Source organism: Apium graveolens, chromosome 9 (assembly GCF_009905375.1).
Source record: "Apium graveolens cultivar Ventura chromosome 9, ASM990537v1, whole genome shotgun sequence".
NCBI classification, from domain to species: domain Eukaryota; kingdom Viridiplantae; phylum Streptophyta; class Magnoliopsida; order Apiales; family Apiaceae; genus Apium; species Apium graveolens.
Genome location: NC_133655.1, coordinates 103,452,515 through 103,465,388, shown reverse-complemented (window position 1 = coordinate 103,465,388; position 12,874 = coordinate 103,452,515). Strand labels below are relative to the sequence as shown.

Here is a 12,874-nt window from a genome sequence, read left to right as displayed (position 1 = left end):
TTAATTCTAGTCTTGAGCAGCAACCATTCTTCTGCAAATCTTCTGAAAATCACTGAAAATTATGAATCAATTCCACCACTTCAACGTTGACACTCGATGTACTGTCTGGTTCATGAGTGACTAACTTCCGTGACGTTTCTTCATATCTTGACTTTGACACTTTGATTTTCTTCAGATTAAATCCTTGTAATTTATTGATACCCTGACGAGATCTCTGTCACTTGATTAAATCCACGATCTTGATTTATATCACTGAGGAATGATCAACTTCTTGAACTTCTTCCAGTGAATTAACTCCTCAAGTCTGTAGATGAACCTTGTCTCTGAATCCTTTGACAGATATTACTTTGCGAGATCTCTCTGACGGTCGATCCACTATTTACTTATTACATTCTTATTTGAGTTGAGTTGAATCCTCGTATATACAAATAGGCTATGACATATGACTTACAATCTCCCCCTATTTGTTTGTTAGACAATAACACACAAATACCTAGAGGATAACTCAACTAACAAATAAGAAAAAGATATAAACATACATGCAAAGTAAATAGCAGAAAAGTTCTGGATGAGATTTAACATTTTCCAGATTCCAAGTAGATGTTCCTCTAGACTGAACATATCTTCAAGTAGTTCCATCTTCATTTGTACAACCACATTTCCTGTTGAGAAGCCCATATCTCTCTCTTCTCCCCCTATGAGAATCAACTGATTAAAGAGGATCACCTTCGTTTTACCACCTCTCCCGTACAATAGAATCCGCAGATAAAAACCAATGGTACTCCCCTAACAGCTTCTTCCCTTACTAGGAAATCACCTTGTGTTTACCACCTCTCAACAAACCAATAGAATTGAATTGGCATGACAATCCTATAGCTGGCAAGACTTTCGGTAGGACAATTGAATGAACTAGCAAGACAATCTGAATGAACTAGCATGACAATCAGAATGAACTAGCAAGACAATCATCCTCCTAGAGTAACTTTTGGTGAGACAATTGAATATGGCCTAGCATGACAATCGGTATGACAATCCTGATTGTCATGCTAGTTCGTTTTCAATTGTCTTGCTGATTTAATGCTTGAATTTAATCCAATTAAACTTCTAAAAATTCCTAAAATTAATTCTGAATTAATTAATCAATTAATTTAATTAATCAATAAATTAATCTTTGCAGATATAATTTATTTTCTTAATTAAATTATATGACTTAATTAATTAATAGATAATTAATACTAACCCTGAGCAGCATCCATTCTTCTGAATATCTTCTGAAAATCACTGAGAATTATGAATCAATTCCACCACTTCAACGTTGACACTCGATGTACTGTCTGGTTCATGAGTGACTAACTTCCGTGATGTTTCTTCATGTCTTGACTTTGATACTCTTGATTTTCTTCAGACTAAATCCTTGTAATTAATGATACTCTGACGAGATCTCTGTCACTCGATTAAATCCACGATCTTGATTTATATCACTGAGGCATGATCAACTTCTTGAACTTCTTCCAGTGAATTAACTCCTCAAGTCTGTAGATGAACCTTGTTTCTGAATCCTTTGACAGATATTACTTTGCGAGATCTCTCTGACGGTCGATCCACTATTTACTTATTACATTCTTATTTGAGTTGAGTTGAATCCTCGAATATACAAATAGGCCTATGACATATGACTTACAATTATGTAAGTGAAAAAATAAATGAATAAAACCCATGCAACTTCCATACAACTCCCATTCAAACTACAAGTACAAGAAACCAAACCAAGCCAACCAAACTAATGCAAGTATAGTTGGAAACAAGGTTTCATGAATTAAGAAAAGCAGGAACATTGTTTCATGTTTTCTAGCTTTATTAGTACTTGGCCTTGACCTTTCATTCCACCAAGCTTTACTTGAGTAAAAATGCAGCTATGTATCAATATATACATATTATACAAACACAAATACACCAAACTTACAAGAGAAACCAAGCAAAGAGTTCTCTCCCCCATTTCATTTCTTCAATTCGAATTTTCAAGAATAAGGAGGAAAGAAAAATTCAAAACTCAAGTTCTAGAGCTTAAAAAAACACAACAATTTAACCACATCTCCTCCATATCATAGGTAAGATTCATACCAAATTTCAAGGCCATCCATTGAATTTTTAATTTATAAAAAATGTTTAAAGATGAGGGTGAATGGTGACTTCGAAAATTTCTAACTAGTTTCTTGATTTCTTTTGCAAGTTTAAGAAGGATAAGCATACTTCAAGGCTCCCTTAAGGCTTGAAAGCTCTTTTACGAACTGAAAACATATATTTTTGAACACCAATGGATATAAATGTAAAGTTCTTGTTTTATAGTTTGGAACCATATAAAGATCGTGCCAATACGATTTATGACTTAGGAGAAAAGTTCGTTTTAGTGAACGTAGATTGAGGCCCTTCATCATTATTTAAAATTATGAAACTTGGCCAGTAGCTGAATTATAGAGTGAGGAAGCCCTTTTTAAAATTTGAGCTAAAGATGGTCATTTTTCAACTTTATAAAAATGTTGGAGTGAATATCGTTCAAAGTGAGAGCACCAAAGACGACCACAACGTAGCCACTGCCTAGAACTGCTACTTCGGGATTTTTACACCTCTGCCCACAAAACCATTTTAAACTATTATGTTCTAAATTTTTTCTAGATAGTGCACGCAAAAATGGTGCATCGATAGAGTTAACAGTTTGAAAGAAATCAACGTTTTAGTGAAAGCGTTATGAATAGTAAAACTCTGTAGTTGACCGAATTTTTAAAATATTTTTCACATATTTAAATTCATATTTTCAAAATGAAACTTTTATGATAAATATTACAAAAACTCAAGAAACTCCTTGAGGTAGTTTTATACTAAAATATTAATTTTTTGATTTGTTAAAAATGTTAGAGTGCGAGTCGCGTAATAGTAGCATTCGGTAAATTCAACTCCAAGATACCACTTTGCCCGTCCATTACGACCAAGGGTTGATAGTTATTTCAAGTCGGCCGAATAACAAAAATTGTAAAGTATTGAACTTGTTAGTAAAATAATTCATTGATGGGATTAGGAATACTAATTAATATTACAATATTTGTTGACTAGAAAACCCGGAACGAGTGGAAGTCAGAGAACGTATCTTGGACTCCAGGCAAGTTTTCAAACCTTAACTTTATGAACTGTTGCGTTGTTTATATTTTCGATTATTGCGATATATATACAATGCTATATTATGATGTTTTACAAATTGCCATATATATAAATATCATATGACATGTTGATAATTTTGGTATAATAGTATTACCAGATTTCAATGGATAACGCTAGAGAGTAGCGTTGTATATATGAGATGTATATTTTAGACCGAGAGTTGGTCAGTATAAGTTGATGAAATCCCGAAAACATTCCGGAGGTATTTTATTTAAGAATATTAACGCTAGCGAGTAGCGTGATATATATTGTAGACTAAGAGTCGGTCAATATGTATTGTTTAAAACCCGAAAGTATTCCGGAGATGTTTTGGTCGAATAAAGTCCGTATCTATCTTATTCCAAGGGACTCGATGTCCTCTTATAAATTCTTAAATACTTCAAATTTTATTTAAAATGATTTCCAAAGATAGTATTCCCTCAACTTATATTATGTATTTAAACGATGAATATTATTTCGAATTCATTTAAAAAAAAGAAGTATTCTTAGACGATTACTTAATTATTAATTTTAAATATTTAAGATTTATTTAAGATTTAATTTAATTACTTAAAAAATAATCAATTGAGGAATATTATTTTAAATACTCATTTAAAATAGAATTATTCGAGGTTTAATTATTTTATAATTATTATTTAATTAATAAATATTTATTAAATGATTTAATATGATTTAAAATTTATAAATCCTACTTTCAAATATTTTCTGATTTTCAGAAAATCTTTTTGTTATCATCCAATCTTCGAACATTATTATTTCAATCTTTTTTAAATATTTTGACTATAGTGTCAAAAGAAACTCACCCTTATATATATATATATATATATATATATATATATATATGTTGACAACGGTCAACCCACATTATCTACAGTACTTCCCCAAAAATTCTCGGAAGTACATATATATATGTAAGATGAGTTATGCCTATCAACAAACATTGTGCTTGGGGAACTCTTATATAATTTAAGTTTCGAGTATATGATAGGATTCTTTGAAAGGACTGGGAGGGGTAGACTCTAGTACTACGGTACTAGGGAGACTACCAGTACTGTAGGAGACGGTACCAGTTGTACTCAAGGACCTACGAAGTGTGTGTATACCCAGAATGGGACACATAGCCTGTATGCGGCCAGGGTGATAACTGGGATAGAAAAAATTGTCGTCCTTCTAGTAGTAGAAAAGGTTACGGATTTTCGTATACAGTTAGTGTCTTTCACTTAATGAATCATGCCTTTTTCAAAGCATTACCATTCCTGAGTGCAGGTTCGGTGATTCATGCCATGTCGGATGAGCAAGATATGCAGAAGATGGGGGGGCTTGCCTCCTCATTTCCTTTTACCTATGCCATGATGCTCATGGGTAGCTTATCTTTAATTGGATTTCCTTTTCCAACTGGATGTTATTCAAAAGATGTGATCTTAGAGCTCGCTGATCATCGTACGCGGTGGCTCCGGTAAATGTCATATTCTTCCAATTGGAATTGATATACAATACCGTAATCCAAGCCTAGGTGTTGGGTTTACTATAAAGGTATTCGCAGATTAAATGTGTAAATCAAAGACATTGTTTTGAAAAGAGGTGTGTTCACAGGAAAACTACTTTCGAATAAATATATATCCTATACGGATTAATATAAATTCTTTAACAGTCTTTTCATACTGTTGATTATTATGGCTAAGCATTATTGCTCACTCTTGTTTTCTTTTAAATGTCATAACACAACAGATAACCAATATGTTGGTGAGGGACTTAGTCGATTGCAATCGCGGGGAGAAGCCCTTGTAGCTTTGCCTCAGGAAGGCCAGAGCATTTAGATAGATTTCAGATATTGTAGGATTATTGTAACTTCATGTAGAGGTTACGAATAGTAGTTTGAGATCCTGTAAAGTACAGTTAAATTGTAATAAAAAGAAGTTACATTATATACATTGTTTTTAAAATTATAACTTGTGTGTGTGAGATTGAGGGTCTGTAATGTGAATTGTTGGATTATAAAAGTAATGCAGGTTTTAGATTCTTGACCCCAAATTTGGGAGCGTTACAGTATTACTATAAATAGACCTTTGCATGAGGATACCTATATTTATATGACTACAGACCACTCATCTCAGCCATCTTTTATTTCTTTTTTATGAGTGATTTGAGCATTTCATGTGAGATTGAGTGAAAACAATTGGTGAAAATTAAAAATACTGAGAGGCAATCTCCTGTACTGGAAAAAGGAGATGTATATTTGAGTGAAAAGAGTGAGAAGAATATTACTCTTAATAGTAATATAAGTGTGAGAAGTGTTGAGATCATTTTAAAAGAACAGAGAGACTTAGGTGTTACTGATTCTTTTGTTTCAGGACTAGATCAGGATATTTTACCTACACTTTCCAAAGCTGATCAAAAGCTTAAAGGTATAGCTGAAGAATTATTTCCCGATGTTAAACTTGATATTCCATCTCCTACTGCTGATAATGATAGTAATGATGATGATGAGGAGGAGGAGGATGATGATCATGATGACAGAGAACTCAAAAGAGTGTTGGAAGCATCCAAGTATTCAGCCTTTGGATCTTTATCGGGTCATGCTCTACTTCCTAACATTCCATATCTAAGTCATCATAGAGGTTATGAATGGAATCATTCTTGGAGGCTTGAAAATTAGTCCATCTCTTATGAGGCTGCTCATAATCTTGTTAATCATGTTGTGAACTCTCTCACTACTCCTGATTTAAAAACTATTGTCAAAGTTACTACTGTGCTAGTGAAAGGGCTACATTCTAGTCTTTCTGGACTTAAGGAATTCGATTCTGAATTACGAAATCAAGTGGATGATTTGGCCACTTCTATCAAAGGCAGTAATAAATATTTTGGGTTGGTAAAGAGAATGGAAAGTGTAGAATCCAATCAGGAATCAATGAATGAAAGGTTGTTTGCTATAGAATCAAATCAACATGCCACAAATCAACGGCTGTATGTTATTTTCTCCTTATTATATAGTCTTAATGCCAAAAAAGGGAAGATAGTAGGTCAGACGAAATGTGTACCTAAGTCAGTATTAAGAAAAGATGATGCTAATGCTAATGATGATGGTGCTCAAGGTACTGAAACCTCTGATGCTTTTGTGGTACAGTCAAGAACTGGAATCAGGACTCAAACACAAGCCACACAGTCAACTCATGTTTATACTGATGGTGCAAAGACTATTATAACTGAAACAATGACTCATTCTCAGATATTGATGGAAGAGCAAACACTATCTGTAATTCCTGAGGAAGATGAAGTGATCATTGATAATCCTGAAGATGCACAAAGGTTCTACAGATCTTACAGAACAAAACAGGGTAATATTGTGACAGTCTATCGCAAAGACAAAAAAGTTGAATATTTGTTTGATAAAAAAGCACTTACATACTTGGATGATGAATTTACTAACATGTCTGAGGAATAAATGATAAAGCAATAAGGATAGATTCTGAAACAGCTTCAAACTAAAAGTGAAGATCCATCTAGAGGTAGAGGAAGAGCTAGAGGACCTAAGAGTGCTAAAAGGGGAGGAAGAGGAAATACTTTAAAGCCAAGTCAAGCCATTGTTTCCTATTAAAGAAGGACAAGGTCAAGTGTTGTCAGGATTGAAGAAATTCCCGAGACATCTCAGTCTCAGGCTCCAAATATTCTTATTCATCCAGAATTTCTTATTCCTGAGCCAAGAGCATATGAAATCAGAAATATGAATCATTTTATGGAAGAACCTTTTGAGGAATCATAAATTTCATTAACTAGAAGACCAAGACAACTACAGATAACAAATTCTAAGAAACCATCAAATCATGATCCTGATGTTTCTATTCCTGATCCTGACACAAGTCATCCTAATAGCTCTACTCCTAATCCTGACACAAGATCTACTTCTGGAAATTCTAATTGTGAAGATGAAGTGAAAAATGTCAACTTTGAAGAGGATCAAGAGTGTCTAGATCAACTAAATATCATGATTCTTTCTGTCTTTATTGACTCTCATCAATTTGAAGTTGATCAAGAAGAAAAAAGAGAAGAGGCAAGAATCAAGAAAGCAGTAAACAAAGCAAATGCTGACTTTAATGCTATGCTCAGGAAGTCTGGAAAATAAAGTTGGCGTGTTCAAAATACTGAAGTGGTAGAGGAGTCAAGAAGTCAATTTCTAATCAAAAAATAAGAGAGAAAATTGAAAGAATGGATGAAATTAGTTATTCTAGACAGATGAACTTTGTTCTTGGTGGAATGAGGGAAGTAAATCAAGTTAAATCCGCTGTAAACAATAATTCATATTCTTCTTCTTGGTTGAGACAAACAAAAAGTCTCAGATTGTTGGGGTCACACACTAGACCAGGAATTGGACATGAGGAAGCTGAATTCATAAATCCAAGAATGATAAACTTTACTTTGGTTGATAGCCCTGGTGAAGAAGTCACTGCTGATCATTTGAACAGGCTTGAAGCTGTGAAGATTATTATTGATAAACATGATGGTTAAGAACCAAAGGAGAAAATAATGTTGATGATGGAGGGTGATCAAGCTCAAATTCTTTCTTCTGATGAACTCCCAATGATGTTAACCAAAGAATTGAAATATATACATTATCTTCTAATGATTGAGAATCAAGCATCTAAAGAATGGTTCTATTCAATCATAAGAAGAATTCAAGATAAAGGTTTTGAATATTTTGGCCATTATGTTCCTATGTACATGAAATACAGACATCAGGAAGGGGAAATGAGAAAGGGTATAATTATATTTGAAATAGTTCTTACTTCAAGATAATTGACGCTCAATCTTGATGGTCTGAGGGCTAATTATATGCTTCTTGATAATTTGATGATTGAAAGAACTCCAAATGGAAACCTAAGAGCTGCTATACATAAGTTATTTGAGGAAACTGAATATGAAAGACATTTGAAGAACAAACTAAAATAACTTCTCAGAAAGAAGGTAAATGACAGAGTGAAGGCCTTTGTCAGGAGATACTCAAAGGTATATGAAGAACCAAGAAATTGATATCAACAGAAGTTACTGAGTATGTTCTACATGTCTCTACTCAATATTTTGTCTTTCTTTTTTGGCATCAGCTAGAGCATAGAATTTATGCTTATTCCATAAAGCATAAATTGGGAAATATTGTTAGGTGAAAATGCTCAAAGTCAAAATCAGGATCTGCTGGGAAATCACAGGGCGTCAGGATATACAGGGAGCCAGGATCTGCATGGAGTGAGGGTGAAGACAAATGTCAGGATATGTGTACTTATCAGGATATACAGAATAAATCCATATCTAATGATTTATACAGTCCCAGTATTTTAGGAGAGACTGATTTGTCGATTCCTGACTTATAGGAACACGGCTGTTGATTAGAATATGTATGGACACATGATAATCATCTTTGTAATATATCTTGTAATTGATAAAGAAACTGTGTAGTATTTAAACACTGAATAGGTTATCGATTAGATTAACTTTATCACGAGTATCATTGTAACCTAGCAGCTCTCAAGAACATCAGAATTTCTTGAAAGAATTTTGTAACAGTTTTATCAGAATTAATAAAATTGTTGTCAATCTTATATTCTGATTTTGATTTATTTGTATAATTGTATCCAACCCCCTAAACATTTATATCTTTATTGGGTAACATTGTATGTCAATATATATGCATTTCTTGTATGACATTTTTTTGTTTTCTTTCAGGAGTGTTGCTCATCTCTTTATCTTCTTCGTCTTTTATCTAGGTACTCCATTTCTTTTCTTTTATTTTTCGTCTTTTGTCGATTCCCTTTTGCTTTTTATTTTTTGGCCTATCATGGAATCTTTATTTTCGTCTTCTTCTGAGACTGAAAGTAATAATATTGGCGAGGTCGGTTCTGAGTTTAGGATTTTGAGTCAAGCCCGTTCTATTACATGATCTTGTTACCATTTTTATAATCATGCTACTCGTAAAGTAGGTATTTTAACTGTCATAGTGATTATTCTAAAAGAATGTTAGATTTAGGGTTGCCCATGTATTGTTCTTTTGCTGATGGTTATGATATTATTTTCTCCTTATGATGTTGACCGGATGTGGACTTCTTCCCACATCAGGCGTCATGCTAATTCTGATATTTATTTTGAGTTTGGCTATAGGTTATCGATGCACCCATTGTATCTTTTTGTCCTCGAGGCGTTGGGGTGTAGTTTGTCTCAGTTCGTTCCCAATGCTATTTATCATATATATAGGGTTATTGCTAGATGTCATGAGTTTGGTTGGTTTCCGACTATTGACTTCTTGTCATCTATTTTTCGAGTAAAAAGTACTGGTCAATAATTGTATTTTGATAAGAAAGAAGGTTGTCGAAAACTAGTTGAGTCTCCTTGGTCAAACTTTGGTTGGCATGATAAGTGGGCATGGTACGAGGGTGTGAATTGAACTGTATCAGTCCTTGGCAATCACTTTACCCAGCCCTTTAAATTTGTCATTATTTCTTGGTTCCTCCATTATATATCAGGATGATGATTTTATAAGTGCTAATTTTTTGAGTATTTACTGTTGTAAGATTTGCTTTGCTTCTTGCTTGAATTTTTTTTGCATTGCATGACTTCTCTCCTTTTTTCCGTTAATGTACTGACCTTTTTATTGACTTTTCTATTACAGTGTTGGGGTCAATCTTTGTCATTTTCTTAGTTGGATTATAAAATATCCTACTAACAAATTTCTTTCTCGTCTTGTGAAGAGTAAGGCTCCTGGAGCGTATGTCGTCTTGTTGGTGAATCGGAGGAGAAGGGTCCTGAAGTTCTATCTCACCAGGTGCACCCTGCGGTTGAGGTAACTTGCTTGGTGAGCTCTAACCCTAATGTTATTGTGGAAAAGGATAAAGAGAATAAATGTCATTGAGATGAGAGCTCATCTCGTCATCACCCTCGAAGAAGCTTAAGGAGCCCCTGGCCTGTCCAACCTTAGATGGTTTAGTTGGGATTAAAGTTGTTGGGTGGTCTTGTGCTCGTGCCAGCTCTGTTATTTCTCCAGGATCCCTAAAAGGTGGGCTTATGGTTTGTAAAACTTATATTGACAGGGTATGAATTTTTCTTTTCGATATTTTTCCTTATACTATCTCCATTATTGTACGCTTGTTAACTTGTTCATTTTTTATTTACCATTATTTGTTGAGTTGGGAAATTTATATGCCCTTGTTGGGGTTGTTGATGTTGGTGAGATTTTGAAGCTTCGTGAAGAGGTTCAACGTTGAGTACTGAAAAGTTTAAAGTTTGAGAAGGTGTTTTCTAATTTGACCAGGGATAATAATGCTTCTGCTTATAAGGTCTTTTCTTTTTTGACTGAGAAGTCTGAATTAATGTGGTTCATTGAATGTCAAGGTGAGGAATCTAGAGAATGAGATTCATGGGCTGTAAGTTGCTTTAAGTGCCTCGAATGATGAACTCATTGGAAAGGAGAGTGTCTGGATTGCTGATAAGGATGATTTGATTACCAAACTTGATGGAGTGGCTGCTTAGTTAGCTCATTGTGAAGCCGATGCTCTCAACTTTTGAGGAGGGTTATGTGGAGTGTGTCAAATGCTTTGCTGGTATTGGGGTTGATGTGAATGGGCATAGTTTTGACTGCTACCTCTCTGAATTGCAAAATAAGAATGAAGTTGATAAGGCCGGTCTTCCAACAGTCCTGAAGCGGATTAATTTATGTTTACTTGGGGGTGCCCCCTCAAGGCCTTTTGTAACTCCTGCTATTACTTTTGGTATGTGAATAATATTACCTTATTTTGTTGGCGCTTTGTTACAGATTGTGGAGGGTATTTTTCTTCAAAATGGCTTGTTCGCAATATTTTAATGTAATGGTACTTGACTTTTTGATAATTCATGTTTACCTTCATCTTTTTTTTGAGTTTTAGCGTATCTTCTTCTTTTGCTTTAGTCTATTTGCACGAAGTCTTTTTCTTTGGCGATTTATTGTGTATTTTTTTTATAAAGTTTTTTTATTTTCCTTGTGATGTTTTGCCTTAGCCCCTTTTTAAATTCCAAACACTTTTGTATTTGGAGTTCCTTTCGGAGTTTTATATATCGGCGGACTTGCATTAGTCAAGCTCTGTCTTTTTGGGAGATTTGCTGGGGTGCTGATCGTTACGAAAATTTTATTGTTATAATAATTTAATCTTGTCTTCTTTGTTCTCACATGTCTTGGAGATTTTTATTGGTGAATGGCGATGACTCTTTGTGTTTTTTAATAGAATATAGTGTAAATAATGCTCATCTCCCTAAGTATAGTATATGTATACAACAATAATTTGAAGTATAATCCTGATTTAAAAGAAATTATAAGGGGTAGGGCAGGGAAATAATTTTATGAGAAAGAACTTAATTGCAAGAGAATTTTTTTAAGATAAAAGGCTTGGTAATCTAAATATACTTTATTCATAAAAAAACAAGGAAAAGATACAAATGTTGACTTAGCTCACAGCCAACCTATATTGGATGGTTGAACTGTGAGAGCAACTTGATTATAAAGAGTGAAACTTACTTGGATTATAACTTAAATAATTTAGGGGGAATTTTTTTATGGAGATATTAAGGGTATAATTTTTTCAAGTGGATGGCGTTCCAGGAGTTTGTTATTGGAGTTTCATCTAATTGAGCGAGGGGATAGGTTCCCAAGCTGATGACCTTGTGACCTTGTAGGGCCATTTCCGAGGCGGAGATATTTTACAATTTTTTAAAGAAATTGATTTTGCTTCCCTTAGCACTAGGTCATTTATCTTGAAACCTCTCGGCTTAACTTTCGCATCGTAAAGTTCTGCGACCTTTTCCTATTACTTGAGGACTTTGAGATGAGTGAAGTCTCTGAACACCTTGAGGAGGTCGTTGTTGAGGCGTAGTCCTTTTTCAGAGATTTTTGGGTTGAACTTTTCAATCCTCAAAGAATTAGAGCTTATTTTCATAGGTAGGATTGCCTCGGTGTCATAAGCCATTCTGAACGGTTTGACCCATGTAGGCCTTTGTAATAGTTCGAAGACTCCAGAGTACATTTGGGAACTCATCAACCCAGAATCTGTTGGCTTCTGTTAACCTTTTTTCCAGGCCTTGTAAGAATAATTTATTTGTAATTTCCACCTGGCCATTTGCTTGTAGATACGCTATAGAAGCTTTGATGTGTTTAATTTTAAGCTCTTCAAAAGTGCTTTTCCAGTCTTCTCCCATGAACTGAGTCCAAATGTCTGTCCTGATAACCCTGGGTACTCCAATTCTAAATACTATATGTTCCATGAAGAAATGTATGGCATCTATTTCTTTGATTCTGGAAAGTGGTTTTGCTTCCACCCATTTGGTGAAGTAGTCAACCATCACGGTAACATACTGGCACTGTTTGGAGCTTTTTGGAAGGGGCCCTATGAGGTCGATGCCCCACGTATAGAATGTACATGGAATGGTTGTGGGGTTGATGGAAACGTGGGGCCTATGATTCATAGAACTGTAGAGTTGGTATGGCTTGCACTGCCTCATGTATTCCTCACAGTCATCCTGCATCGTGGGCCAGAAATACCGTGCTTTAGATTTTTAGAGCCGTATTTTTCCCTGCTAGATAATCTCCGCATACCCTTGAGTGTACCTCGGTCATGATCACTTTTGACTCGTTTATGTCAATGCACCTGAGAAG

General features: G+C 34.5%; 1 long non-coding RNA gene across 1 annotated transcript; it reads left to right on the top strand.

Moving 5' to 3' along the window:
- The first annotated feature begins 9,477 nt into the window (after positions 1-9,477).
- On the top strand, positions 9,478-11,104 carry LOC141684856 (uncharacterized). The gene is made up of 2 exons (XR_012560716.1): positions 9,478-10,484; positions 10,585-11,104. It is a non-coding gene; the product is annotated as an uncharacterized LOC141684856 (long non-coding RNA).
- The last annotated feature ends 1,770 nt before the right edge of the window (positions 11,105-12,874 follow it).